General features: G+C 35.7%; 1 non-coding gene across 1 annotated transcript; it reads right to left on the reverse strand.

The window, feature by feature from the left end:
• Positions 1-2,882: 2,882 nt before the first annotated feature.
• LOC111765799 (U6 spliceosomal RNA) lies at positions 2,883-2,988 on the reverse strand. The gene has a single exon (XR_002798029.1). It is a non-coding gene; the product is annotated as a U6 spliceosomal RNA (small nuclear RNA).
• Positions 2,989-6,312: the final 3,324 nt, after the last annotated feature.

Below are 6,312 nucleotides of genomic sequence, written 5' to 3' on the forward strand. Positions count from 1 at the left end.
TGAGGAAAAGACTAGTTTACAAGCATAATCTTTTTCTTTTTGGGGATTCATAAATAATATCAAACTGCCACAGGAGATAAGGGTCAGATCATATAGACTCTTGTTAAACATTTTTTTAATTGATTTTTTTTTAATTTTTAAAGAAGCTTTAGATTACATAAATGTTACATAAAAAAATATAGGGGATTCCCATATGTCCCACTCCCTCCCCATCCCATACTTTCCCACATTAACTGCTTCCTTTCATAGTGTGATATGTTTGTTAGAATTGAAGAACCCATGAACTACAGTTTACATTATAGTTTACACTCTGTCCTCCACAATTTTGTAAGCTATGACAAAATATATCATGGTCTGTATCCTTCACTGCAATGTCATGCAGGACAAATCCAATGTCCCAAAATTGCCCCCATATTACTCCTATTCTTCCCTGTCCTATCGCTCAGAAGCTCTGTTGGCCACTGCCTTTACATCAGTGATAAGAGTTCTTCCATTGCTGGAATAACAATAAGCCTATAGAAGAATAAATCTACTTTAGTGCATTGTTCATGCCACAATCTTGAGAATTTGGAGATGGTGATGCCCACTCTGCTTCCATTTGAGAGGGAGATTAGATCCCAAGGAGCAGATGGATGGAGTTGCAGATGCTCTCTGTTCCTTGAGATGGGCATTGTTCATCATTATCTCATTAGTTGTCCTGGGTGTGGCTATTGAACTGGAGATTAGGTGTTGTAACTCTGCTGAAATTCAGGGCTCAACTGGCACACGGAAGGATCAAAGATTTAAGTCTCTGGTACATATATTTATCAAGTGTATTGCTAATTATACATTCAAATAAAGGGGGCAGAGGAACCATATATAGAGAATCTATAAATGGATTTAACAGTGTTACACTGGGGAGCATAAATTCCAAAGTAAGGCCCACAGACAAGGTACCGAATTCCTGAGCTGTCTGCCCTGCATATAGTTTCTGGATATCTCTGGTGCCTTTAGGAGCCCCGCTATTTGAAGCACTGTTTACTATAGCAGTCAATGAGATCCTGCTGGGACTTGTATAATCGTAACCTCTGGAATGACTTCCCAACTCACTTTGAAATCTGTCAGCCATAAAATCTCCTTAGTATTTACCATTTCCCCCTTTTAGTTTAGGTCTTTTTCCAGATGTATTGCTAGTTGGTGCTTGGTAATAATCCCATGGTGCCAGGGAAGCTCATCTGTGGGAGTCATGTCCCACACTGGGGGTAAGATAGTGCATTTATATGCTGAGCTTGGCTTAGAGAAAGGCCACAATTGAGCAATAAGGAGGTTTTCAGGGGGCAACACTTAGGTAGTGTATAATACTAGGCTAATTTCAGTTTCATAAGAAAAGGTTCATAAGTAAAATCATCAAAATCATGGCTTGGCATAATGGTCTGTCTTCCTTCCCTAGACAACTCCTATTAGAAAATGTAGTAGAACTCCCCAGGATGGGAATTCAATATTCTTTTGGTTATTATGTGGATTTCCATTCAGTGAGACAATGTCCCATGAACACTTGAACATATTCATATGTCTTAGAGGCATGCGCAGGTGAATACCTTTCTATGCATCCCCACATCACTGACACCCCACAGCAGTGATCTTCCCCTGCCACTGCTGTGACCCTTTTGTGATTCAAAACATTTCCAAAAATGAAGCCAACAAAATAACTGAATAAAATTAAGAAATTTATTCTTAATTAAGAATTAAGAATTAAGAAATTAAGAAAATTAAATAATAATTTAAAAAATAACCAATAAAATACAAAAAAGTAAAACAATTTGAAATAATAAAAAAAATTTTTAGGCATTATGTCTTTCATCACTATAAGATGTATGTACAGTGACATTTTCTTCCATATATCCCCCCCCGTGTCTTATTTTTTTCATTTTATCTTCAAAGAAGGTTTAGAATACAGAAAAGTAACATAGAGAATACAGGTGATTCTTTTATTAATAACATTTTACCTGTGGATGGTACATTTGTTAAAATTGTTGTACAAATATTGAAACATTGCTCCTAACTGTGATCAATGGTTTACATGATCATTTAAATTTTGGATTGTACACTTTCATAGGTTTTGACAAAATTTGAAGCAGACTGTATCCATTAATTCAAGATCGTGCTGAACAATTCTAATGCCCTAAAACTGCCCTACATTCCATCTAGTCTATTCTTCCCTCCCCTTCCCATTGGAAAATATGGTAATCATTAAGTTTCAATTTTTGAAGAATAAGATGCATAGTTACTTGCAATAATACTGAGGGCTTGACATATTGGTCTGTTTTCTTTTATTGGGCACTGACTATGTTCCCAAGTGATTCTTGTCCCTCCAATTGAAAACATAGCAGGACTCCTCAGGATGGGAGTTTGAAATTTTCTTGATTATTGTGTGTGTCTCAATCCACTGATATAGCACACTATGACAAAGCTTCCATAGAAGCTTTCCCCAGGTGCACCCTGTCCCATCCTCCCACATCCAACACCATATGCCAGTAACCCTCCCCTACCATATTTGCCAAAAGAACTTTCCCAACATTGTAGTTTTAATCACAGACCTACAAATCCCCAGAGCTCACCTTCTCCTTCTCCTGGCCCTCCCTCCAGTTTCATGGATAGTCCAATCCAACACCCCTCCCCCCCAGCCTACTCCTCCTCACAGACCAGCACCACTGGACCCAATCACATCACTGCACCATTGTCATGCTCATCCATTGTACAACTACATCCTTCCACCTTATCATGGATTTTGCCCATATGGGTATCAGCTTGCCACCCTCTACTCCTTTTCTGTCTCCTATAAACCTATATTCCAGACTCTAGATCTGTGAGTCTGCTCAATTTGCTTAATTCATATCAGTGAGAAAAATATGGAATAGTTCATGAATTTGCATGTCATCCTTGCACAGTTGCCATGCTAATCTTCTCTGTATCGTTCCAATTTTAGTATGTGTGCTGCCAAATGAGCACTCTTGTTAAACATTTTGAGTGATATTTTAAGAGGACTAGGGAGTCACCGAGAGGTTTAAATAGGGAATTGCTTGGATAAAATTTATATTTGAAAATGATCACTCAATAGTGTCTAACAGGCTTGAGTGTCAGCATGAAGTGACTAACAACATACACATCATGGGAGTTTCATAAGAACAAGAGAAGGAAAAAAGGACAGAAAGTATATTTGTGGAATATATTGGTCAAAAATTTTCCAAATCTATGAAAGACATAAATATACATATCCAAATAGAGCAACATACTCCAAACAGGATAAACCCCAATAGAACTACTCTGAGACACATACTAATCAGAATGTCAAATGACAAAGACAAAGAGAATTCTGAAAACAGCAAAAACCAACCAACCAACCAACCAAACAAGCAAGCAAACAAACAAACAAAGCACCCTACAATTTGACACTCACAACAGCTCCTTTATAAGACTATTTCTCATCAGAAACCATGGCAGTGAGAAGGTGATGGTATGATATATTTAAGATACTGAAAGAGAAAGACTGCCAGCCCCAAATTCTTTATGCAACCAAATTGTCCTTAAAAATTAAGGGAAGCTTTAAAAAAAAATTCACAGAGGAACAGAAACTGAGAGATTTCATCATTAAAGGACTTGCCATACAAGAATTGCTTAAGGGAGTTTTCCAGGTTAAAAGGAAAAGACAGGAGAGAGTGGCTTGGAGCAGTATAAAGAAGTGAAGACCTTCAGTAAAGTAACTAAATGGGTAAATACAAAACTCATTACCTCTGTGTCCTCAATATATAACTCTAATCTTTAATTTTGGTAAGAGTTAGAATACAAATTGAAAACAAGATAGTCATATTTCCTGATAATGGACACACAAAATATAATGTGGGACAGAAAGTACACAAAGAGGGGAGTCAGGAGGATATGGTAGCAGAAAAATATGTATGCTATTAAAGTTAAGTTGGTATCATTTGAAATAATTAGGTTATGCAATTAACTATGTAATACAAACCCCAGGGTAACCATAAAGAAAATATGTAAAAAATGTACAGAAACAGAAATGAGAAAAGAGTTAGACAGATGCATCGCACAAGATAACCTATACAAAAAAGGAGTCTGCCATAAAGAAGAGACCAAAAAGATATGGCATACAAAACAAACAAACAAAAAACAAAGGGCAAAATGGCTGAAGTCAGTAACATCTTTACAGTAGTAACACTGAATGGTAAGGGATTAAACTCCTCAATCAAAAGACACAGATTGGCAGAATGGATAAACAAAAGCATGATCCAACTATTGTTGTTTATAGGAGACTCATCTTTGACCCAAAGAAACAAATAGGATGGAAATGAAAGGATAGAAAAAGATAATCCATGCAAATAGTAACCAAAAAGGAGCTGGGGTAGCTATAGTAATATCAGACAAATTAGACTTTAAGTCAAAAGCTGTTACAAGAGACAAAGATGGACACTATATATTAATAATAGGGTCAATCCACCAAGAAGAAATAGGAATCTTAAATGTGCACCTATCCACCAGTGCCCCAAAATACATCAGACAAACACTGGCAAGCTAAAGGGAGAAATAGACACCCCTACAGTAATAGTTGGAGACTTTAACACAGTACTTTCAGCAATGGATAGAACATCTAGTTAGAGGAAAAATAAGGAAACAGTTTGAATAATATGATAAATGAGCTATACTTAACAGACATTTACAGAGCATTACACCCCGAAATAGCTGGTACACATTCTTCTCATGTATACATGGGTAATTCTCCAGGATAAACCACATGTTGGGTCACAAAATATGTCTCAATAAATTGAAAAATATTGAATTATATAAAGCATCTTTTCTGACCACAACAGAATGGAACTGGAAATCAACAACTGACAGAGAACTAGAAAATCCAAAAACACTTGGAAGTTAAACAATCGATGGGCCAAAGAAGAAATCACAGGGGAAATTGGTAAGTATGTTGAGATGAATGAAAATGAAAGCATAACACATCAAAATTTATGGGATGCAGTGAAGGCAGTGGTGACAAGGAGATTTATAGCTCTAAATGCTGACATTATAAAAAAGGAGTTAAATCAAAGATGTAACTTAACAACTAGGTGAACTAGAGAAAGAACAACACACTAACCAAAAGCAAACAGAAGGAAAGAAATAATAAAAATTAGAGCAGAAATAAATGAAATAGAGAATAAAAAGCAAGAGATATATAGCAAAACCAAAAGTTAGTTTTTAAAAAGATCATATAATCGAAAAACCTTTAGCTAGACTGACAAAGGAAAAAAGACAGAGGATGCAAATAAAAATATGTAAGAAATGAGGGGGGGGGGGACATTATTCCTAACTCCACAGAAATTAAAAAGATCATAAGAGGATTCTATGAACAACTGTATGCCAATAAACTAGACAACCTAGAAGAAATGGAAAAATTCCTAGAAAACAGACAACCAACACTGACTCTAAAAGAAACAGAAAATTTCAGTAGGCCAATTACAAGCAAAGAAGTTGAATTAGTCATTGAAACTTTTCCAACAAACAGAAGCTCAGGACCAAATGACTTCACAGGTGAATTCTACCAATTACTTCAAGAAGAATTAATACTAAGCCTGCTCAAACTCTTACAAAAACTTGAAGATGAGGGAATAATACCTAACTCATTATATGAGTCCAACATCATCTTAATACCAAAACCAGATAAAGATATTATAAGAAAAGAAAATTACAGACCAATTTCTCTTATGAATATTGATGCAAAGATCCTTAACAAAATACTAGAAAATTGAATCCAGCAGTACATTAAAAAGATCATACACCATGCTCAAGTGGAATATATCACAGGTGTGCAAGGGTGCTTTAAAATTAAAAAAAAAACAACAATGTAATGTACCATATTAACAGAATGAAGGGGGAAAAAAAATTACATGATATCTCTATTGATGCAGAAAAAGCATTTGACAAGATCCAGCATGCTTTCTTGATAAACATGCTTAGAGAACTAGGGAAAGAAGGAGGGAATTTCCTCAACACGATAAAGGGCATGTAAGAAAAACCAACTGCTAACATCATACTCAATAGTGAAAGACTATTGAGTTAGAGCTTTTGCTCTAAGATCTGGAACAAGCAAGAATGCCCACTGTCACCACTGTTATTAATCATTTTATTGGAAGTTCTATCCAGAGCAATTAGGCAAGAAAAAGAAATAAAAGGCATCCAAATTGGAAAAAGAAGTAGAACTTTCATATTTGCACACAACATGATCCTATGTATATATATAAAGTCTTGAAAAATCTACAAAACAGCTACTAA

Source organism: Dasypus novemcinctus, chromosome 1 (assembly GCF_030445035.2).
Source record: "Dasypus novemcinctus isolate mDasNov1 chromosome 1, mDasNov1.1.hap2, whole genome shotgun sequence".
NCBI lineage: Eukaryota > Metazoa > Chordata > Mammalia > Cingulata > Dasypodidae > Dasypus > Dasypus novemcinctus.